Raw genomic sequence first — 25,005 nt, 5'->3', positions numbered from 1 at the left:
CTTACATTCTTAGCTCTAATTCCTGGTGCCAAAGCATCTCCTGCTGTTTCTCATGGTCCATGATCTACTTGTTTGGAAACAAATAGATCATTCACATTACTGTTGTGGCTGATCAGTGCATGTACAGCTTCACTCACAGAGCAGTGTTGTGAACATAAACTTACTTCTGTATTTATACAAATACCTGGAAATACAACTGCTACTGTCATAGTTCAACTGCTGCTTTATTAACAAGACATGAAATTCCTCTTTAACAGTGCACGTTCAAATGACTTAGTCGAGGTTAAGGATGTGTGGCCTTTAAAATCATAGGGTGTGTGCTCTTGGGAGCATGACTGTGCTCAGCCAATTTCATGGCAGTCGTCCTATTAGACTATGAGATATCTTGTGTGCAAATTGGAAAGTTTGTCCCAAAGACCTGGACACACCAGCAAAGGAACCACTGCACAAAGTGAATTTACTCATGGCGGCGTCGACTTTGGTGAACTTCTACATGTGAATTCACACTAATGACCTATTGCAAACCATCTTGGAAATATTGGCCTCGTATGACCTATATAAGTGTGTGTGTGTGTGTGTGTGTGTGTGTGTGTCCTAGCTTTTGATGGATTGTAAATGCATGCTTTGGAAAATTTTCACTAATAATATTTTAAACTTGAACGCAAACGCAGACTTTTTCTTGCATTTAGTTTGGCCTGATGGTGGGACCAGACTGAAGGTCGGGTCAACATTCGGATTCTCTTTCTCTGAACTGTTGTGGTCTGCTGCAGTAGCCACGCTAGTTTGGCTTGTTAGCTAAGTAAGTCATTACTTATGAGTAATTTTGATACAGATAATTATTGCAACACAAAATCCCTCAGTAGCAATAGAAACGCTTATAGATAAGAGCGGTCACATCACAACCCTGCTGGTGTTGCAGGATAATGTTGCAAAGGGGGGTGAAAATTTGAGTTTTAGAAGGGGGGGGGGGCACCAGAGAGCAACAACTACAGACACTGATGTTAGCAAAATGTGCAGAACTCTAAAAGAATTTCATTAGCAGCTGTCAGTGTCCTACATGCAGCTATTAGCTTATCATTCAAAGCCAGCACTGACCCTGTGTTTACTGGCTAAAATGACAAAATGACTTTTCTACTCAGCAGAATCCTAAACACTCACTGAATGAGTTTCATTGCTCATTAATAGTATTGCATCTACATTTTAGTAACGATCAACTTCCGCCCATATGTAAGTAGAAATATCTTGATGCTAGTTTAGTCCACCAGCCCTGACTCTGTAACTAAATTGTAGGTGATTTTTTTGTGGTGCAAATCCGTATGTAAGTAACCAGTGACATTATATTTTACTATATCTGTGTTAAAACGTAACGCTTCCGTATCGGCAGCAGCTTTTACACACATACGTATATTCCGGTAAAAAAGCTCCTAGTCACGTTTAGCTGAACAGAATCTTAAGCTTTTTTTCTGTAGTGTAGTTTCTGCTGCTCTCTCCCTCTCTCATGTTGTTTGCTGCACTCCATCGCTGTCTGTTTGCTGTGACAGCATGTTTCTGCAGCTTGTGGACTGTGTGTGTGTGTGTGTGTGTGTGTTTCTCTTTGATGAGAGGGCAGATCAGGGCTTTTGCCTCGTGGCAGACCATAGGTTTACTGTGTGAAGAGCAGAGTGAGAGTCATTCTGTAGGTAGGTAAACAAGGACACACACATGTACAGTCTGATATTCTGACGTTAGTCAGTGTGTCTGTGTTGTATAGACCTTTGCTTGCTGTGCCCTGTGTGTTGATATTTAATATTGCACATTTAGTAACTGCACTTTCCTACAGTGTTTTCTCCAGAACATCGTTTGCTTACTGTACATACATGGAAAGAAGAGTTATTCTTTTCATAGAGGAGGAGGAGGAGGAGAAGGAATGAGGATGAGTGGAGGAGGGAGAGAGGCCGTCATTCTTTCTCTCAGTGTACCTGTTTTTCAAGGCTAACTCTGAACTGATAAAACATACAGTAGCTGATACTTTTGGAGACACAGAAAGATTAAAGAATCGTTTTAACCCTGTGCTGTGACATCCACCATTGCACTGGGGCTGCAGTTGGGGTTAAACATCCATCCATCTGTCCGTTATCTGTAATCTTATCCTGTTTAGGGTCCTGGGGGGTGGAGCCTATCCCAGCTGTCGTAGGGTGAGAGGCGGGGTCCATCCTGGACAGGTCTCCAGTCTATCTCAAGGGACACAGACAGACAACCATTCACACTCACATTCACACCTTCAGGCAATTTAGAGTCACCAATGAACCTAACATGTATGTTTTTAGACTGTGGACACAGAAAGGCCAGTAGATTTGAAATGTATAAAAATATCCTAGAATGAAAGTTTCCTGTTAATACAGTGAATTACATTTTGCCTCATGTTACGTATGTTTGAAAAGAGGCCTTTTTAAATTATTTCCATTTCACATTGCCTGTAAAATCGACTTACCTCCTTTCAGAAGTTTCCACTTTTTGCTCTGTTACAACATTTAACCGTGGTTGATTTAATATAGCAAAAAAGATCTGTTCAAAGAAATCAAAATTAGTTACCAAATATAAAACTGACAATTTGCACAGCGTAGCTGGACTTTTCAGAAACAGGTTCATTTACACTGGAGTTTTTTGACACATATTTACTGCATTTCCATCTAACAAATGTTGTGCCTTGGCTAAATAACATTAAAGGGGTGAATACTTATGAAATCACCTATTTTCACCATTTTAATACATTTCTACTGCTTTTTAGAGACTTGTTTACACTTTGACATGGAGTCTTGTATTTTCTTGCCAAAAAGAAATAGTCGAATCTCCAATGACTCACTGTAAATTAAATTAATTAATTAATTAAAGGTGGAATCCTCCAAATAGTTGTGAATACTGTATAAAACAGAATAAAGACAGAATCACTGAGAATCTAAACAGCAGTAGCATGCAAACAATAATAGGGTTAACAGTTGGAGCAGGTATGTTGTTGCACCATGTTGATCATTTTTAGCTTCAATTACTGAAAATACACCTGAAGTAGAAGAGAATGTGATTAGAGATGCAGCTATTCAAAGTTCTGGACTTATTTAATTTAGAACATCCACAGTGTAACAATGTTCGTGTTAATGACTCCAGTAGTCATTGAGACAATGTCAGTCCTATGGTGAAGCAAGATGTAAAGTCGAGGGGTGGAAATTAAAATCCTCTGGATCCAGGGCTGGCGTTTAGTTTGATGGCAGCTAGTGTTTGGGTGTATTGGGATGTATTGTTTGTGGACAGGCTGCATCAACACTGCCACCTCTGAAAACAGGCCTGTCACTCCCACCGTCTCCTTTCATTAAGTTCAGATGCCTAGTATCATTCCCAGAACTCTGAAGGATAACATTCGTTGTTCTGTCCTACTGTCCATTTTACGTTTGGAGAAAATACAGAAGTGTAGCTGTATGGTAAAAACTGATAGAGGTCATTTGGGGTGTGTTCAAAGGTAGAGCTGACGACAGCAGACGAGGCTCCCTGTGAGAGTGTGTGTGTGTGTGTGTGTGTGGAGTGAACAGACCCCCCTCTGTGTAGAGAGAAAGATGGAGGGTGGGAGGTGGTGGCAGTGATAAAATCCTGGATGATGCGCTCAGTGGACGGAGACTACCCTGCCTTGCACCGGATTTTCCGGCAGAATCCCCACCTCCACCGCCAAGCCCCCACCCATCCCCACAGCGCCCCCTCCTCCTCTCCCCTCCCACTGCCATCACTGTTTTCCCAGCATCCCCCTCTCTTTCTCTCAGCTGTGTGGCACCGCTGTCTCTCCAGGGAGGAGCCTACAGCGCTGCTGCATCACAGAAGACACAGATGCAGGAGAGGGGAACATTGTGAAAGTGAAGGCAGGGAGAGAGGGGGAGAGAAGTGGGCCATTGTACTGTGCAGATACCAGCTCTTCATATACAAGGCAGGGCCTTGTTTTGTCTTACTCGTCTTTTTCTGGCTGTGCCTGCCATGTTCACAAACCTGAGAGATGCGACTTCATCGACGATCACAAGTTCTAGAAGCAGAAGGGAGAAACAGACAGAATTAAACAGGCTTGAGAAATTGAGGCGGTTCTATCAGCTGTGAGGAGAGAAAGAGAGAGGAAGGGGAGGGAGGGAGGGAGGAAATAATTAAATAAATCCTAGGGAGGAGAGAGAGAGAGAGAGGGAGGGAACGTCAGAGAGAGGGAGAGGAGGAGGGGATGTAGCGGTGTGTATCCTCGCTGGCTCATCACACATACATACACATACACATACACACACATACACATACACATACACACATGCACACTTACCCTGGATAATGTGCTGAAAGAGGTGGAGAGAAAGGAAGAAGACAAACCGGTGAGCTATCTGTCTCTGCATCATGCTATCCATCCATCTTTTCATCCACCCATCATTTTTTCCATGGCAAACCCTGAGACAAAGGGTTTGTGTGTCCTTGCCTGGATTGGTGTGTGTGTGTGTGTGTGCGTGCGTGCGTGCATGTGGAAGATCTATGTGCCTCCATGATGAGCATGTTTGAATGATTACTGTATTATCACTCATCATGTCGTGTATTGCAGGCAGGGATTGTGTGCATGCAACATGCTAGCTGTGCTAGCATGGCTGCTGGTTGCCTTCCTTTACTGTATTGTAGCTGGGGAAGGCAGTCTGCCTGGCAGTCCACAGGCTGCACCTGCCAACGGGTGCGACATGGTATTGGTGTGCATGCGTGTCTGTGTGTAATGGTCGCATTGTTGTGGCGGTGTATGATTTTAGCCATTATACCAGGATGGTGCTGGTCTTAAATTTAGATGTGTTGCAGCGAGTGGCACCCAGCCCTGACATAATGGGTGTAATGCAAGTTGACTGCACGTTAGAACAATGTCGTACAGGTTACATTGGAATCCTTGAAATGATCCAAACGCTGTTTCAGAGACTCATCCATCTAGATGAGAATGAATTTCTGTCAGAGAGCTTTATATTTTTATTACTCCTGAAATGGATTAAACATTGGGCCAAATTAGAGTTGATGGCAGCCTTAATGGAAACACATCCAAACCTCTAGATGCACTGAATTACATTGCACATAGATAAAAATTTCTCTCCATCTCTGCTAGTCATGACATATGTTCTGTGGACCTCCATCTGTGTGTATGGAGGGCTTCCAGGACATTGCTTACCTGGTAGCTGTGCTCGTGCCTACAGAAGAAAGGGTGAAGGAACAAAAAGTATGGGGGGAAAAATGTCTTCTTTTGTATTGACTTCCATCCTTATTTAACATGAAAGCGAGAGCAGTGTGAAGTGAAAAACCTTAGGGGGTAAATTTTACTCACACGTAATCAACGTACTTTTCATGGTCAGTACTGCTCAGCCTGTGAAAACAAATGCGTGTCATCTGTGGTTTTTAAGGTGTTTGGAACTTGAGAAAACAAAATGCGGTGATGTCATCAGGGTTACCTCAGGTCTGGTTTGGAGACAAAACATCCTTGTTCCCACAACAGAATGCATACGTCTGCATGATATTTTTTAAGACCTGGATGTTTACCAGACGGGAAGGGTTCATCGAGACACAATCACATTGCATTATGGGAAATGTAGGATCCAGTGTTCTCTGAGAAAGAATGAGGATACATTTGCCTCTGCTGCATCAGCTTTTTCTTCTTGCACTTTTGCCAACTTTATGGAAGTTTGAGATTAAATTGCAGAAGCAGCCTTTTATTAGGTCAAGGACAAATTTGTGTAGCAGGACTAAAGCTTTATTTAGACAGTTGTCTTTCCTCCTTGAAAGTAGAATTTAGAGATGGCAGCCATTAGTGTGATGATCATCCTGAATTGTGTGTAATTCCATTCATTGTTTATGACATTGTGCTGACTTCTGATCGGGTCGTGTTTCTTTGGCAGACCTGCCAAATTTTAATTGGCAGCGCTACAGTAGCAGCAATTTAAGACTTGTTTCTTTGACAACAGCCCAATCAGCTGCGGCCATCATGATTGTGTGACTGCTTGTCGTTGTTCAAAGACTGGCAGAGTTTACCCGTGAGTAGATTTATTGTTGCTTTTTAGTTCCTCCTTATGAGACGGATTTTGGGATACATGGGCATTTTAACCAAGGACATAAATCTAAATTACATTTACAGAATGGTGTAAAGTACGTCCGGTGCCTTGCATTATAGTATGCAGGGGCATTACTCTTTTATTATATTAATATTAGGGCAAGTTCATGGGATTTAATTAAGCACTTTGCCTTCTCTGGTTTGAGGACAGAAGGTTCATCTGGAAGGTCACATTTTTTTCTGTCCTGACACCATTGCACTGAGCACTGAGGGCTCATCCTTTTGTCACTCTCACATGATTCATTGTCTGTTAAGTTCTAGCGTATTCCACTGATACGGCGTTGATGGTGAAGGCTTAGGCCTTTTTTAACTTGTTTCCTTGCTTAAAGTAACAAGGTACTTTAGCGTTCAGCATTTCTGTCCTTGCCTTGCTCTCCGCAGCACCGGGAGGTGAATACAGAGCTGGAGTATTATTACATCTCAGAGGCTATATCTGGTTTGGGGGCATTTAAGGCCCTTTTGAGCTGTAGTGGCCGAGCTCTGTGCAATCTGAGTCATCCTCTGTATTGATTACTAGGCTGTTTCCAGCTATTTATGAGCCTGTGTAGGACAGTGTGTGTGTCTGGTTGGAAGTTACTTTCCTTTGTGTGAGTTTTGCTGACTGGACGCTGATCTATTAATAGCGCTATATGGTTAATGCTCAGCTGAACAGCTCATTCTGCAATGCAGTTATTGGTTTTTAATGCAACATAATGATGCATGTGTTATGGTTTCAAATTGTTAGTGGTAGTCTCTGGTTTCCTGCTGCATGGGTTAGAAAGCCAACTGGGACGTACATTATTAAACTCAAGTCAGTCTTTAAGTGGCTTTAACCTGCTTAAATGCAACCAGCCAAACTAGAGGCTCAGTGAGTTTGTTACTTATTACTTAACCTTGGTGCAAAGACTTGGTGAAGAATGGCTTCTTCAATTTCTTCAAGACAAAGCAGACAAGGCAGAGAGTGTTTTCTATCACAATCACAGATCACATCAGATAACGCTACAGATATAAATGGGCTTCTGGACGGGGGATTAGTCTTAAAACTGAAACCTTTTGCATTTCTTATTCGGGGTGAAGGTGGTTGCTTATTTTAGTTCTTCTGTGGACCATAAATTGATTAGTTTGAATTTGTAGGAACATTCTGTTCTATGAACTCAAGATAACGGGGCACAAAAATGCAATGATAGTCATTGCAACTTTGCCACAACACGCCGTGACTTTGGTCAGTGTCAAGCTTTTTTTGCCACGATGCATCACTGACACCGCTCAGCAATAGCAACTGGGATTACATAATGTCATCAGTCTGGCAACTGGCATGGAACCAAAGATCGGAAAGCTACTTTCAAAATCCAATTTCACCAATAGACATTACTTGCTTTAAGTTGAGGCCACTAATGCAATCCTCTGGGATGCCTCAACTCAGAGATTCAACCTGATTGCTTGTGTCAGTTGTGGATTTATTTTACTTCCACAACACCACAAAATAAAATGTGAACTGAAATCGCTTTTTTTCACTGTAGCTGGATTTCAAGTAGTCCTTTTTTCGGAATCCACAGTCTCAGTACAAAGTCATACGGAATGTGTATATGGACACGATGATGGCAATGTTATAAATGCACTACACTGGATTTTCACATCAGGGCCTGACAGACTTTGTTAGACGTCCGATATGGATTCTTTTCTGGTTCCTTTCTATTGAAGTTCTTCTGGGCAAGTCCAACTTGTAGCCGACTCTGTGGCAGCCTCAGAATGCACTGGAGAGATTATGTACCTCATCTGGCCTCTGGATGGCCCAGAAGGAACTGGGAAAGGGAACTCTGGATAAACCTGCTGCCACTGCAACCCGACCCTGGATAAATAGAATATATAGAGGGCTGGATGGATGGATCAAGGCCTGGTCACCAGGCGGATGTTTAGGTTCGAGTCCTTGCTGAAATAATGGATTTTTCAAACATTACAGTCTTTAGCCAGAATCACTCGGGCTGAAACATGTTTAAACAATTGGGGACTAAAACAGTGCAGAATCAATTAAGGTTAAAGGTGTCTGGTACATGGCATCAAACTAATGCATCACATCAATACAGTATTAATCTACTGTGACTTGAAGCACACATAAGTGGGACCAGCACATCAGCTTCATCTGGACCAACAGTGTTATGTAATGTACTAGTAGGATTTAATCGCTGCACTGACACTGTGCCAAACCCTGAGGATGAAAAAACAACAATCTTACAGTGACAACACAAAATATCGTAGCTTCCAGGTGAGGAGAGGTGCCTGATGTGGGTCCATGACAGCACACAACTTCCTTGATTAACAAGTCTGGCCTCAGAAGCTACAGTTACAGTGTAATCTGTGGTGCCACATGTGCTGCTGAGCCAGAGGCCAGTAATTTCCTCTGGGATATTAAAAGAGAAGTCTATTATTTGTTGTTTATGGTAGGATATGGATCATAGCTCTCATAAATCTGTTCTAAAACACTTGATCACTGTTTGGCACTATTGGCTGTGTACCTTGCACTTTAACTTACCATTTGTTGGCCGAATGTACCCTGTTAATTGCATAATATTTTATGTGGAAAAGTCCCTTATTTGTACGACTGCAGTGCATAAAACACAAAACAGTTCAACAGCACCACAACCCAAACATTCATCATATGTTTAATCACACTTTCAACAAAAACTGAACATGAGGGGACGATTTGCTGCTGAACAGTTGAATTAGACAGACTTGTATTCTAAAGTATTTGTTTATAACTAATGATATGTTTTATATGTAAACGCAATAGTTTGCTTCAACATGTAAAATCCCAATTGTTGTGCAGCACAGAGAACAGGTTTGATAATGCACCTTACATGTAACCTTGTACATCAAATGCCTCCTGACTGCAAGTTTCAAAAGACACGATTCTCCAACAGATACCACTTTTCGTATATTACTCTAGCCAAGTAAATACGTATAAAGTTTTGTTCATAGAAAATATAATGACATGCAGTATGTTTGAAAAATATCCTTCAAAAGGTTGAGCCTCTGCTATAAATATTTAGCCTCTAAACACTGACGTCCCAGTGCAGCATGGACTGTCTAGGTAGCAGTGCTCTAACACACAGAGAGAAATGGTTTTAATCCAGTCTATGTGTTGCTGACCAAGCAGGGAACAGGTAAAGTATAGGCTGGGGACTGCTCCAATCACTTTAGCTTAGCAGCAGCAACTCCCATTTACCCACCTGCATTTAATAACCGCTGCAGACCAAAGCAAACCCGTTTACATCATGTGGTAGCCTCCAAAGGTCTAGTTTAGTGATGTGCTTTGCTATGTGAAATAACAAATAATCTTTCATCCAGTTGAAATTCGGCCCAAGTTGTTGTAGGCGGTGGTAAGTTTAGTTGTGTGAGTGATTTTTGTTACTTTTCAGTATCAACCTTCAAGGTTTCGTTTTTTTCTACATGTTTAAACAGTAAATGACAATACTTTGATTTTAGGCTGATGAACTCTAATGTTAAAATTCCTCTAATGACGGAAGGTCTGGTTTTGTTTGGCTGGCACTTTAACCTCAGTAACCCCCACCCCCACTACCACCCCCCAAACTGGTGACTGTCCTCTGTTGGGTGGCTCTACACAAGCTCTAACGCTTCACTTGAAAGGAATTGTTTGAAGCTGCTATGTTGATCGTCTTCTAATAACCTTCACAAAATGTGATTAGCATTGTTTGATATTTCCTGACATTTTATAGATGAAATGAGATTAACATTTGCTTTTAAATCTTTTTATTTATTTATTTATTTTTATGTTAGTTGCTCAAATTATAACAGCAACCAAAATTGCTCAGGGGACATAAATGTCTTTTACAGTCAATCCATTAACATTACACTAAGTCTCTGCCGCTGTGTCGTGCTTACCCTGAGGATATGTCTGGATAGTTCCTACATTGCATTGGTGTTTATTTAATGATTGTTCTATTTAATTTGTCACACGAATGTCCATGAGTCAACCCCTAACATTTGCTACTCAAAAGCAAACTCATCCAGGCTACAAACACAGATTCATAGCCTGGATGTTTCATTAATTCTAGAGAAAGCTGCTCACTGAGCGGAAAAAAGTTTTCTTCAGTGGCACAAAAATATGTTAATAAGACTTTATGCTGGTGCTAATGAAATTAAAATTATACAAAAGGTCATTTGAATATTTTTTTTTTTACTAGTTCATATTATAGTAATAGTGTGTTCCACCTTCTTCCTGGGTCAAGTTTTGCCACGTGACCTGCCATTTTTATGGTTAGCACAATACTTCATGCCTGTTCAGCTCAGTACTGTTCCTGTGGGCTTGGTTTCTACCTCCACTCTCAGTGTGTGACGTCTCACCGGCTTCTGGTCAGACTCCAGCTGTTGCAGCTTAACTCACATGACAGATAGAGCTCACAACACGTCATGATTCCAGAGAAAGGATGAGGGTCTTACAACTAATGCTCAGCTTTGCCTGTGTGACAGATAAAGTCTGCAGGGCTGTAAGGTTTTCAGAAGCATATACACGATTTCACAAAGTGCCTCTTTAATGTTCTAAAGATCCCCAAAACTAAAAAACTATTGGGGATTGACAGAGCTGTGAGACCGCAGTGTCCTGCATGTCATGATATCAGCCAGATCAGTTTGATTCCTATTGAAGATGTTTGTTGCATGTCTCAATCCATTTGTCGCGACCAAAAGCAACACGTAAAGCAAATATGAGTGAACCTGACAAATCGAAACCCAAGATAAAGGCACTTTTTAAGTTTTTGTAATCAGTGGCGGCCTGTTTTATTTATGTTGTTTGCAATGTACATTTCAGTCTGCGTTTCCAGGTGCTTATTTAGTAATCGTGACGTGTGTGTGTTTGCATAGCTATGTAGGCAGGGTTTGGTGTTGTGGAGTATGTGGCTCACCGTTAAGCCCTGTGGGGGGGAATGAAAAAGAGCCTGCGTTCTGTATGTGTGTGGTCGCAGGAGAGAGACGAGTCAGCATACAGGCCCTTCACGCATCACAGGACTCAACTGTCAAAGTGTGGAAGCCAGAGTGGCAGTGAGGACTCACTTTAGCATGGGACATGTTGGGCATGACTGAAAGACAAAGAGGGAGGGGTAGGGGCCACAGAGGGAGAATGTTAATAGACTGAATCAAACCAGTCAAGGAGTCACTGTGTACATCAGGGCCTCCGTCCAATGACATGAGACTGTCTGAGTTTTAAGAGGGGGGTAGAGAAAACCGTCCACTGTTCAGAAAGTCACAGTGCTGTGTTTCCTGCCGTTTTAGTAAAGTATAGTCTTATAGGCCTTAGAATCTCTCTTCCAATGTGTGTGTGGTTAGTGTTTTGCCTTTGCTAAAAGCTAGCGGTCACCTCAACCTATCCTTCCTGGATCCAGCCCTTATACCTCCAGGCAGAACAGCTGCACCAGCTACTCGAATCAAAAGAATCTCACACTCATCAGCTCAGGCTCCCGTTTAATTCCTGTGACAGTCTTCTTAAATGGAACGGGTTTCTATTGTGATGGCAGATGTTAAAACGACTCTGACCTGCTGTTTTATTCTCTCAGCTTGCTCCGCGTTTCATTAACACACAAGTGTAAACAAGTGTCTGCACTGGAAATGCAGTGGTTGACATACCTGCCTTCAGACTGTGTTTGGTGGATGGCTTTAGTTTATTAGCTACACCGAGCTTCAACCAGTGCAGCCCTGCAATAAATCCTCCTTGATGAAGATGAAGAAGTGTGTTGATTAAACTGTGTGATCATTTTGGAGGCTGCGCTGCTGTTGAAGGTGTTTCTGTGATTTACGCCGGCCTCGTTTCTCTAAATTGGGCTGACAAAATAATAGAATCACCTGCGGCTGTTTTTACATTGTCATTATGGGTTATTGTGTGCACATTTTGAAGTCGCTTATTTACAGTTAGTCTATAATGAAAAATTAGGACCGGGTGTAGTTTTGACTCACAGCTCAACTTATTATTAGTTGCAATATATTTGTGTATATGACCACGTGCTCTGTGCCATTGCATTAGTTTATTCTACACAGCTGGGTTTCGTGATGACAGAACATTCTCTGTTACCTCTTTGCCTGCAGCAAATACGGCATCACGTCAAGTACAGCTGTTTAGATCTTCCTTTCTTAGGAACAATGAGCAGTTTTGATTGGAATAGAATATTTTAGCATTAGGACTGTCGTCATGACTCACTCCCGATCAAATTATTTTTGCATCCTCTGTGTGTCGTGTCATGTCATGTGTGTGAGGTGTGGGGGTTGGTTCATGTCAGGTCACTTCCCTCGAAGCTTTTCTTTGTTATAAAATGAGACGTGTCTCTGAAACTGTCAAATGTCAGGCACAAATGACATGGTTTGCATTTAGCCAAACCTGGCTCTGCCTTCTTTGTGCGTTTCAAAGGGGCTTTAAACACAACAGTTGATCTTACAATGAACATATGCTCACGCGCTGAAGCAGAGAGCAACTGTTGTTTATATCTTGTTTTAACATCTCAATTATCTCAAATATTTGAGTCTGTTATCTTACTATAATGATAATTAACTGATTGCTAAACAAGATATTTAATCATCATCATGATCACCAATTAGCTAATTGTTTCATTACATATTGGTCGTAACAGTGTAAGCATCCTTACCCACTTCCTGTCTTGATATAGACATAGAATGCTGCTAATCAGTCGTAATTGCAATGTTTCTTTTATAGAAATCTGCATTATAAGTAAGACCGCTGGTTATGGAAACTCATTATCACAAATGTACTAATTATCACCCAGAATTACAGTATGGACTGAACTTACGTGAATTACGTAAGGTCACGTGAGGTCTTGTTGTTTTTTCTTATACTTTTTACATTAACCTTAATCAAAATCAAAAGTGTGGGACATACCTCTGACCTCCATCTGGACCAAAAAGCCAGAATGTGGTCAGACCAAAACCCTGGTTGAACCACAGTTGGATTTGCTTCACTGTTCAGATGGTTCAAATCTTTAGACCAATTGAAGGAAGTGGAAGCAGGTTATCTTCCTGTGATAAACAATCTAAAAAGAAATAGAAGTGGAACAGACAGAGAAATGAGCCATGGGAGCATCTGAGGAGAGGAGGACACGAGATATTGTAATTAACATTTGGTCGGAGCAAGAAATAAAGAAGAGAGGGAATATGAGAGGATGGGAGAGTAATGCATGCGTAAAGTAAAGACATGCGAAATTCGTTGTGCTTGTGTGCTTCAAAAATTGCAATGTGAAACCAAAACAAATGGGATCAAATTTATCCAAGAAATAAAACAATAACATGGTGGTTCAAGCTTTGTATTTGCCTTTCAGGTGTTAAAACGCCCATAGTCCTTTGGCTTAGATCAAATCTGCTCTTCATATTGTGACAGTTGATACTGTTCTATTGATGCAAATCATGTCGTGCAACCGGGAGGTTAAGCTGTTTGTCAAGCAGGCAACATATAAGACCACAAAGAGCACAGGTTTCCAAATGACTGCAAATCCAGTCCGCGCTGTGTTGGTACTGGACTTAAATGAATTTGCAGAGAAATGATGCTAATCTCGCTGTGACTACTCTGTTTTACATTGCGTTTCATTTTGGCCAAGTGTTAAAAGAATTCACCCAGTCCCACATGTCAAAGAGTCACACGCACACACATCCAAACACAGGGAGGTCGCACAAATACAACATTTCGAATAGCCAGAATTCAGTGGCTCAAATTGGCTGAACAGACGGTGAGAGCTTTCTGTCAGGATTCTCTTTGCTTTCTATATAGTTCTTTTTGTACACAAATTAACCAGAGACCTTAAAGGTCCCCCAACGATTTTATCTTCCTAAGGGAAATGAATGAAGACTTAAAATCTAGGAACAGCAGCTCATTTGTCCCTGGCAAAAAATCGAATCCGTGGTAGAAAATGTTCAAATGCTCACTCTCACAATTGTCAAGCAGCCTCCTGGCAACATAGCTAGTCTGAGAATCAGGTCCCAGAATTGACATGTTTCACTGTAAATAGCTGCAATTCAACAACCTGTGTATTCATTGATGACATTGTAGTGAGGTGTAATATATGTCTTCGATGTCCTGCTTATTGTGACACAGTGTGTGAGCAGCAGACTATATCTTTCAGGACGTAGCAGATATGTCACACTGTGTTGCCCTCACCTTGCCTAATTGGCTCCAGTGAGTCAGCAGCTCGTTTACAGGGACTGAGAATGGCGCAGGTCAAATGCCATTTGTGTTTACTGCTAATGAGAGCAGCTGGACATGCAGCCAGGCTCCACACCCATAATTCTCAACACACCTCTTGACTTATGAGCATCTCCAGGTCTAGAAATAGCAACAGAGGCTTTGTAATGTGTCCAGGCCTCCATGCTGCACTGCAGCACGCCCACACGTTCTCCTCGCTGCTGATAGCTGTGCAGCTGAGAAGCTATTTAGCATTGATCTCATTCCGGAAGGTAGACGGCCATGCTAGGATAAAAAGCATGTGATTTGTGATGTGAATCTGTGCTCAGAACATTTGTTGCATGCAGAATACATTTTAAAAGCATTGCAGCCTTGGCATTACAGGTGGAGCACCTGTAAAATTGTCAGCGGCAGCCTAAAACTCTGAGTTCGAGCAGGTCTATTTGTGCGGCAGCAGAGCTTTAAAAACACAGAGTAAAACGTAGCTCTGAAGTGGTCAATGGTGGCCTTGTTAGTGGAGTGTGGACTGTGGCACAGCGGCCACAGCGCCATTGTTCTGCCTTTATCACACTGTTGTTTCTATGCTGACCAGAATGATGCATTGTGGAGGACAGAGACTCTCCTGAGACAGTGCTGGGCTTGTGTTAAGGCTATATGTTGGACTAAAAGGCGTCTTATTATGGGCCATTTCCCTGAAACGCATGATCGAGTGATCAAGTGGCACATGATCTTCTAGTGGCTTCTGGATTTTCCTCCTTGTGAAAACAATGCTGTTGTGAATCTCTGTGCTGGAGTTGTGTGACTTTGGACATTTATCATTTATCTAGTTTTGTTTTTTATTTTTCTGTGGCCTTTAGCTATGACTGAAATCGCTTGCTGCCTAGTTAGTGCACTGTACATTGTCGCATTTATGGTTCCGGAACTGAAGCTTTTACCCAGAGGGACGTACAAGTGAGATACAACGCAAGCAGAACTTTGAGTCTAAATAGCCCCATACACTGCGGTAAATTTGTCTCATGCTGGACCCTGTCCAACCTGTGGTGGGTTTATTGTTGTGGCTATTCAGTGCATGCTGTTTGCCGTAATGCGCTACACTCACTGGCCTCTCTGTGGTTCTGGAGGTGGCTCCAGGACCACATCTTAATATAAGATTGATTCTCGATCTTCCTACTACACTATGAAGCTCGTGATCTTTCCAAACAGCTTCTGTAGTGAGACGACTTTGAGATTTTTGATCTACCAGGTCGACAACTTTGTTGCTCAGATAACACAGTTTTAATTGTGCTGTTTTGCACACAACCTCAGACATCTGCCTTATAAAGACTGAAAATGTGTCTAACAGAAGCTTCCACCTCCCGTGGAAAGATGGCTTATTATAGATTTTACCTCAGTCAAACTCACTGTATAGCTGCTGTAATGAGATCAAATACACCATAACTCTTCCTAATTATCCTTTTTATACCCGTTAAGCCCATAATAGCAGAACAAGAATTGTCATACCAGTCTTTTAGGACTTGGCAGACCATCATTTGCAGCATTGATAATGAGGAGAACTGAGGAGGGTTAGCAAACAGAACATCATACCACATGGTCACACCTCTCATGGCTGTGATGTCTCTGTTAAGTGAGCTTATTCCTGGGTCTGCGTATGCGAGGAAGGAACTGTAATGAGTTTTGGTGGTGTTGCAAACACTCACATGAGGCTTTGCAGGCTGTCGTCACTTGGGGAGGGATATGGTGCTCGGCAGTAGAGATTCTTCACATTTTTGCACATGTGCCATCACAATCACGATGTCCGTTTTCCCACTTTTACTTATTGACAGGTGCTGAGTCGTGCTGCACCTCGTGAGCGTAGCCTCTTACAGGGTTTATCACTTCCCTGATGCCCTACCACTCAATTGACTTTCCACTCATGCTCTAATGGCTTGAATGATCCAGTTGCCATGCAGATGAGCTGCTTTGACTACAGTGTGTTTGTGTGCAGCAGAGGAGAGACAGACACACGGACACGGAGAGCAGAGCAGCAATGTCTGATGTTCAAAATGGTGAATAGCCTCAGTGATAACTCAGATGAAGCCGTTACGAGAGCAGACAGATGAGGCGTGTACACACAGTGAGGTAATCTAGCTTTAATTATGATGCACCAGCTCTGACACCTGAAATACTACTACAGTCCATGTGCTCCAGTTAAGGTTCTGTAGAAGTATTACTATATGTAATGGGGTTGTTACATGGGTTGGTTTCACGTGTACCCATGCAGACAGTTTACCTTATCTCTACTTTCTGACTACTCTCCTTATTAGTAATAAGACAACAATGGCATTTTAACTCTGCCAATGAGAAATTATCATCTGAATATTTTTTTAACTATGGTGCACAGCTAAATATAGTAACATAATCGTTCTTTAAAAAAAGTATTGGCAATACCATAACCTGCATGTACCAACATACAACCTAGTGCTTTTAAAAATACAAATATATTATGGCTTTTTGAAAAAGATTATGAACCAATAAATGCTAATGTATCATTTGGAGCTAACCACCAGTGGTTAAAGTCAGCTCCACCTTTAACAACAGTGACCATTGACCCTCATTTCTTAATTACAGTATAATTACCATATTCATACTTTGTTTTCTTAGTGATTCACCTTTACATTTGTACTTTAGGTACAATCTAGATCACATGCTTCGTATTTTTGCTTGAGTAAAATATTTGAAGTGGTACTTGTAATGGCAATGTTTTTAAGCCAATACTTGCACTTTTACTTGAGTATTGAGTTTGTGTACTTCTTGTGTACTTCTTGTGTAATTCAAGCCATTAGAGCATGTGGCCACACTGACCTTTGAACCTTCGACATTACTCTAACCCTTTGATCCACTTTGAACGGAAGAGTTACGCCAAATAAATTCACCTGTTGTACTTTTACTGTACTTCTGTTTTTGTTGGATGTCAGAAATGATTTGGTGGAGCATTGCCTTGGGCAAACACAGCATTCCTCCGTATCTCAGCAAATAATAGCATAAGTGAAATACTTTTCTCATAACCAGGATGAGAATTTATTGTTAACAAAACAGGATGTTGTGGTAAATCTAGTTTAGGAAACAATATTTGTGACTTGTTTACGGTATCACAGTGTTTCTTGTTCATTTTAGTCATTTGTTGTCTATGCTCTGTCAGTGCCTCAGTTAATATGTTGGAGACAGTAGTGCTGCAGAGAGTGTACACATGAGCACACGGGCCAATTTTAAATAGTTATCTCTGTGTGTATCTGCTGTAGTTCGCACCCTTATTTTGTGTATTTGCTTGTTTGTACACTGAATGCATAATGTGAGCCGTCAAAACCTACCCAGTCCCCCAGCAGGGCGTCATCCAGTCGCTCTGCGTACCACAAAATAGCACATTTCCCGGGAGTGATTGTTGTGAGCGATCTGCTTCAAGAACCACCTGATTGATTTCTCATTACATGATGTTGTGGGCCTGCTAGTCGATGGGAGAAAGGCTGCTGTTCGCGTTGATTAAAAAAAAAAAATGACACTTCACCTCTAAATCACAGCTACATTTCTGACACGTCAGTGTTTTTGTTCCACAGCTTTAGCTCTGCATTTTCATACTCTCATCACACTTTTCTAATGTCGTCTTCTCATCTTTAACAGCAGGAAATCTCTCTCCAGGGGAGGGAGCACTGAAAGGCACCTGGGCCCGCATTGATTTCTGCTTGTTGGACATGTAAAAGAGGAAACTGGCTTTTCTGTGTGATCTTTTAAAAGGTTCCATAAACACACCACCTGGTGAAAACCCCCCTGCTTCGCAGATGTCACAACATACATGTCTTTGTAGTGTTTTCAATTAAACACATTTATGTCTTTATTTAGCTCGCTTAGTCCCATTGGGGCCTTGTCTCTTTATCTAGGGAGACCTTATGTTGGACAGCAGCATCACAGTATTAGGGCAATAGAAGGACTCTCCTGCATGTTATTAGCAACTGCCTGATACCTGTAGATTGTACTGAGTAGCCTGGAGCTATATTATCACTTGTCTTTGTGGCTTCAAGTTAAGAAAGTAACACTCGCTTGACTTGCAGGAACGTGTGTGAGGCCATCAGGGACACTGCAGAGTGTAGGTCATTACTGCTTTGGAAGTGCTCGCATCCCCAAAGCCTACACAGTTTCCTTTTGTGAAGAGAACTTGTCGAAGCATGTTTTTATCAAAAAAAAGTTATTTTACTTTAATATAACAACATCTCAAATATGTTATTTGGTGAAATGAAAAGAGTTTTGTTTCAGCAGCTTCCTTTCACATATAAGGTGAGATAATGGCTCAGAAAAAGTAAAAATGACACTTATATCATATATCATATTATTTTCAATACAAATATTTTATAAAAAGGAAGGAAAGAACTAATACCATATTCAATATGAATGATTATAGATTAAGCTATTAAATAAAATGCTAAAAATGAAGGCTCACAGTGCTCAGTCAGAAAAAGAGACCAACATATAATGTCATCTAATAACTACACTGACTTAGAAGAGATGCATCAGGCCCTGATTCGCCTCAGGTGTCAGTAAGTAAGTGTTAAATCAGTCAAGCACATTGCTTCCAGGGGGGTTGAACGTATTTCAGCATGACAAAGTTTGTGGTTTTAGTTTGGTACTCAAATCATCAGTCATTTTGTCCAATGGACAATGTATTGCATCATTTAGACATATTTATTGAAATTTAAACAAATCAAATGCACGGTTAAGATTTTTAGATGAGGCGTGTGTAATGGACATCCAGACTAGAGGGAACAGATAACAACACCTCTGCCTCACACCTTACATCATCAGCACAAATGGTTGCCTGGATTCTCAGTTGTCAAACTCTGGCTGCCAAGCCCAAGAAAAACCTCCCTGTTTGCCCATTATGTAGTACAGAGGGAGCCTGCAGTGTCTCCTCAGGTGCTGCCTCGTCCAATGAGCAGTCCAACTTTGTCTTCATCTGACAGGCCTATCACACTGAGTCTACTTCATCAAGTTTTATTCTCATTTTCCTGGTCTTTACTTTTGAGCTTCCTTCTGTAGCATAACATCTAACAGTGTGTCATTATCTACAATCTTCTACTTTGTCCCTACCAATTAGAAAATATGCTATAAATCTGTCATAATTCCAGACTGGCCGAACTACACTCTTTGTTAGACAGTGCTTGCTCCAAACCGGAGTACAGGCCACTGAGTGAACATTGCAAACCTTCAAATATCAGCACCTGCCTTAAAAACTGCAGGCTGGTGGGTTATTTGAAACTCTGTCAGCTCCCCAGCTAAACATTCTCTCACTTTTTGTGCTGGAGGCAGTAAAAACATTATATGGAGCCTGGAGAATATGTTAGACGGTTGCTGAAGTGAGATATATAAGTTTTCAGCACAAATAACACTCCTGGGCCTCTGCAATCATTCTGTTGATGCTTTTTTTAAGGTAGAACAGAATGCAGACTTCCACCTTCAGATCTTTCTTACAGTCTCGTATTCTCCCAGCACGCTGTTGACTGCCTGATAAATTTGTTGCCATGCATGTGATATTTATGCTCTCTTGAGTCATACATTGTTAGATATTATGAGGCGATTAACATAAAAATGCAGGCCCCAGCTTGTAGCTGACGACTAGATTATTAGAACATCCAGGCCTGCTGCTGTCTCAGCCCTAATGAGTCGTGCTCCCTCGGCACAGCAGCAGAAACGAGCACCTCTTCATCCGTGCTCGATTGATTATTTTCAAAGAGTAGCTTTGTTTGTGGTTCGGTATTCAATTCCCAGAGTGACAAATGTTTGTGCTGTGTAAAACCCAATGAACCACAGCACCTCTTTACTCAGCGTGGGCTCTGAATGGAGCCACTTCTACTAGACCGTAAACAGCGATTGTCCTTTGTCAATAAACCCTGTGTGTTGACTTCCGTTTAGCTTAAAACTAACTGCATTTCATAAATGACAAGTCCAACAAAGTTGACGGGCTTCTGGTATCAGTGCTTTTCCCCCTCTGCCTATTTTTACTAACTGGGTTGGAACTAAACCATTAAGTGACCTGGCAGTTGTCTAACCCATTTTGAATGTGGGTCACATGACGCAATGTTTTTACTTAAGAACTGACGATTAAACCTCTTTCTAATCTAAGTCTCTTTCACCAGTTCCTTTCTTCCACATCTGCAGGACAGAAAGGACAGGAATAAAGAATTAGGGCATTTTGGACAAAGACAGTCTCTCTGCTGCAGCGCTCCATTGTGGTTGGCTTTATAGATTGCAGCTTATTTCTATCATAAGCCTTTTTTTTCCCCTCTCTGATACATCTGATGGTGTTGCCCATGGAGCGGAGGCCTCTCAGGGAAAAGCTTATGAGCTTACAGTGTGTTGAAAGGTTCATTCCAAATTGAAAGAGAAAGTGATTGAGAGATGGACGGTGAGAGGAAACATGTCACTTACTAGAATCGGTCTCATCTAACCAGTGACCAGGCACAAGCAACGCTTTGATGAATATGACCCTGAAATGAAGAACCTTGTTAAGTGTTGATGCAATAACAGGTGGATACAAAGATTGAATATCAGTGCTCTCAGAGTCTAGCCTGGTTCCAGATGTCAGAATTATTCTCAACATCTGGCATGATCACAAAACCAATACATTCTCTCTCTGTGTGTGTCTCTGTCTCTCTCTCTCTCTCTGTGTGTGTCTCTGTCTCTCTCTCTCTCTCTGTCTCTCTCTCTCTCTCTCTCTCTCTCTCTCTCTCTCTCTCTCTCTCCATGTTGTTGTTAAGTTTTACAGTTATCAACATGATCGCTGATATATAGATAATCATTGGAGCCAATAATTCATATCTAGCCCTTTTGTGGAAAAGCTAAATGATGCATTTATGGTCGATATACAGTTCCATAGTTAAAAAGTTTGTTAACCATAAATTAACAATCTATAACGTGTTAAATTTTATACAGTCAAGCAGATTTAAAGTCTATCTCTATTCTCTAGCATTAAACTATCATACATTTCAACTCACCTGTTGTACTTTTAAGCTGCATCTATTCAAATCAGAAAAAGTGGAATGTCAATAATGAAACATAACCCTTGTAATGTTATCATGCCACTGAATCATGGCTCATGTCCAGGTGGCCCCCTCATAGTCAGGTTTTGGCCGTTCACCTACTACCTACCATCATAGCCTGTACATATATCACTGCACATATATCACATGATAGCATGAGGAGCAGGTTCTGTACCAGTTGATTTGTGCTGGTTGAGTCATTTTTTGGAATGATCAGAAATAGTTTCCAAAGCAGGTGTTCCTGATATAAAACATTTTACAATTTAAGATATAGCACTTTTGAATTATTTAATCAGCTCATATTGATGTAATACCCAAGTTTAAATAACTGTACTTAATCACATTGTCTAAAATCCAAACATATAATAAATTATTACATTTTTTAAAGCTGACCTTGGCATGAAATAAGTACCTGTTAAATACATACATATGACTTTAAATCTGTGCCAGTGTTTGGTTCACGGTTCTCAGACATGTTTCAGTCTGTGCGCACTCTTCACAGCCACTGTAGCAGCATGGTTGTAAGAAATAATCCAGTGTTTGATATTTCCATGTATTCAGCCCCACTGTTCCTTACAGCCTCTTGCCTCTTTTTTCTACCTCTGCTGTTCACCTTGTTCTGTTGTGAGGGTGGATTTGAAGTGGTTGGCATGTCCTGCTATTGAACCTCTGCAGTGAATAGTCTGGAGCACATCTGTTCAGAGGGCTAATCCGTGAAAGGCTGTTGCCTCGCATAATGCTGCCTCTGGGCCTCAGCTGGCACAAACAAGCCTCACTACAGCAGTGTCACTGAAGCTAGTTGCTGCGAGGCCCCACAAAGCAACTTCTGCTAAGTTGCTAAATCGAGCCAACTTGTGTTGAAGTGCTGCTGTCTGTGAAATACATTTTGGCCTGATTTTGGGGGACCCCGCCCTCGCTTTCTCCCCTTTCTCTAATTCTGTCGTCAGTCTCCTTCTTTCTCCTCAGTCACACTCCCCTCATCACTGTGACTCATTTCACAGCATTTCTTTTAGTCCACATTCCTCTGCTCAGTGCACCACATGCTTGACCAGGTCACTTTGTTGCTTTTAATATTCTGAAGCATTTTGCACCACCCCTGCAGTCTTACGTAATGCAGCCCCAGACAGACAGACAGACAGACAGTATAATGGTCCGTTAAGGTTTCATAGACACAGTGCATGGAGCACTGTTTATTATGAACAGGAAAGGCTTTAGACAGGTTATTAAGCTTTAGCCAAATATTAATATGTGGTTGGTTGTTTTTCTGGCTCAGTGTGGAGCTTACAACACCATCGTTAGGTTTCAGTACAAGCAAACACAGCCAGTATTTAATACCCAGTAAAAGTATATGGTTTCAGTATTTAATGCTCTACATATAGTAGATGGTTTGCATTTATTGCTGGCTTGCTTATCACATGAGTATTGCTAACTTCAGATCAAGAGGGCATCGTTTGGAAACTGAGTGCTCTGCACCCAGCCGATGTTCAGATAAGCGACTGGGGAATCTTCTAATGGCTCGTTTCTCATATATTTTAACCAGTTCTTCAAAATTCATTGTTTCATCTATGCGTAGTAGAACAGTCCTGATGTTGAAACCTGGTTGATTAATGTTTTGCGTACTTTGTTAACGATGACTCGGTGAGACGAGAGAAAATTGATTTGGATTTCACTTGGATTTCAGTGCGATCACTTACTTGAGAGTAAAGGAAACTTGTCATAACTTGACATAAACATTTTTTAAGTTAAGTTAACTTTTGTTAAACTGAACAATGACTGTCTTGTCAATATGGTTTAATCAAAAACTGAGAAAGCTCTATTTCTTCTGTGATTTAGAGAAAAACACACGCACCAATCAGCTGATTGAAGTGTACTCATGTTGTTAATGGTTATCAGTCATTATCTCGCCACCTACTATCACCTGTTATCTCCTGGCATTTTTATTATGAGCGAGACGCGTATGGAAATTTGCGACATCTGTATATATTCCATATATAAGGAAGACAGATAGCGAAGACAGGAAAATGCCAAAATGAAAATTCAGTCTACATTTATTTTTAAAAAATTGAAAGAAAAGCCTAATGTTAAATGCTCTGCAGTTCATAAATGCAAAAGTATTCAAACCTTAACAAGTTGTAGGGAAAAGTAGCGTTTTAAAGAGGTTTGATTATCTGCCACATTAAGTAAAGGCTGTTGTCTTCACATCCAATCATTCAATTACTCCCATTGAAGAACCTCTTTAAATTCATTCCACTTGTGTGTTCAGATGCACTACAACTGCTCTCCACAGCAGTGTTGATCCAGAGGGAACGAGTGGCTGCACTACACTGCTTACCTCTGGTAAACTGATAAAGGAAAAATGTCTTGAAGGTTGCTTTGATAACGCAACGGGTCAAATCTAGAGAAAATCCCTCCACCCTCACTGTGAAGGAATGCAGAAAATGCTTGCACAACCTCCCTAGTGTTGCAGCTTTGGCGGGCAAGGATAGACATAAATGTGTCCAAGACTATGTTTGAGAGCGAGGGGGAGGGAGAGAGCGCTCTGGGTGCGCCTGTCCTAAAATAATCAGTTTTTATGCTGGAATTTATGGGTTCAATCTGTAAAGCATGAACTTCACTTGAGGAGCCTCTTGCGGTTTCAGTTTGTTCTTTTCACAGAAAATGTAGCCTGGCTGATACTGGAGAATTTAGGCTGACAAAACAATTTTGGCAATAATCGTTTAACACTGAGACATTGCACAAGAACTGTGACCAACATAGGTACTGGGCAAGACCTTTAAAGCTGAAAAATGAATCTATCAGTGCTTTCTGGTGGACAAAGTGATCCACCGGCGTTTGAGCTTAAATGAGCTCAAACTTAACTTAAATGAAGCCACTGCACATTCCTGTGTACATACATTAACATTTGGTGAATAAAGTGACTTGAGATGTGTGGAGCACCATCAGTTTAACAATTCAGAGACATTATCCCTTTTATCTGTCCAGTTATATTCAAGAACAGTGGTAGGAGACAAAATGTCAGGGTTATCGCACATTAAATGTTAAATTGTAGTCATTTTAAGAATCAAATTAGAGATATAAACACGTAGTTTTGTTGTCAGGGAACTATATGTAATATGTTTTTTCTTAGTTAAACTCTTTTCTCGGTATCCTGAGATTGACTGAATCTGTCCAGGGTGTATCCGCCTGGACAGGTCTCTGCATGACAGCTGGGATAGAATCCAGCCCTCCCGTGACCCTAAACAGATGATGGATGGATGTGATTGTGTTGTGCATATTATGAGCTGCTTCAATCAAATTGCCCCAAGTGGGATTAATAAAGTTGCTCAAAATTTTATTGAATTGGTTATAATATAAAGCAACTCTGGCTTCAATAGGACAGTGCAACCTTAACTGCCACAGACGGTCTGTAGGTGTTGCACACAGCTCTTTCATATTCCCATGAAAACAGAGCTATAAATGCACCCTGAGGCAGGTCTCTAGGAAAGTGTAGCTGTTATCCAGGATGTGCTCCAATAGTCACAGCCCTGCCACTAAAAATAGTCCACAGGGTTTAAATTTAGGTTAAAATGTGTGCACAAGATGCCTCTTTTGGATTCAGAGATTCTTCTGCCATCTTGTGGGCAAACTGGTGCAAATGCAGCGTGAAACCA

The 25,005-nt window shown here is 41.2% G+C and overlaps 1 protein-coding gene across 2 annotated transcripts in view; it reads left to right on the top strand.

The window, feature by feature from the left end:
• prkcz (protein kinase C, zeta) overlaps nt 1-25,005 on the top strand; it is a 79,934-nt gene that overhangs the window by 8,799 nt on the left and 46,130 nt on the right. The window lies entirely within an intron of this gene.

Source organism: Channa argus, chromosome 13 (assembly GCF_033026475.1).
Source record: "Channa argus isolate prfri chromosome 13, Channa argus male v1.0, whole genome shotgun sequence".
Taxonomy (NCBI): domain Eukaryota; kingdom Metazoa; phylum Chordata; class Actinopteri; order Anabantiformes; family Channidae; genus Channa; species Channa argus.
Note: the sequence above shows the minus strand (reverse complement) of the source record. Positions and strands in the feature narration are given on the sequence as shown.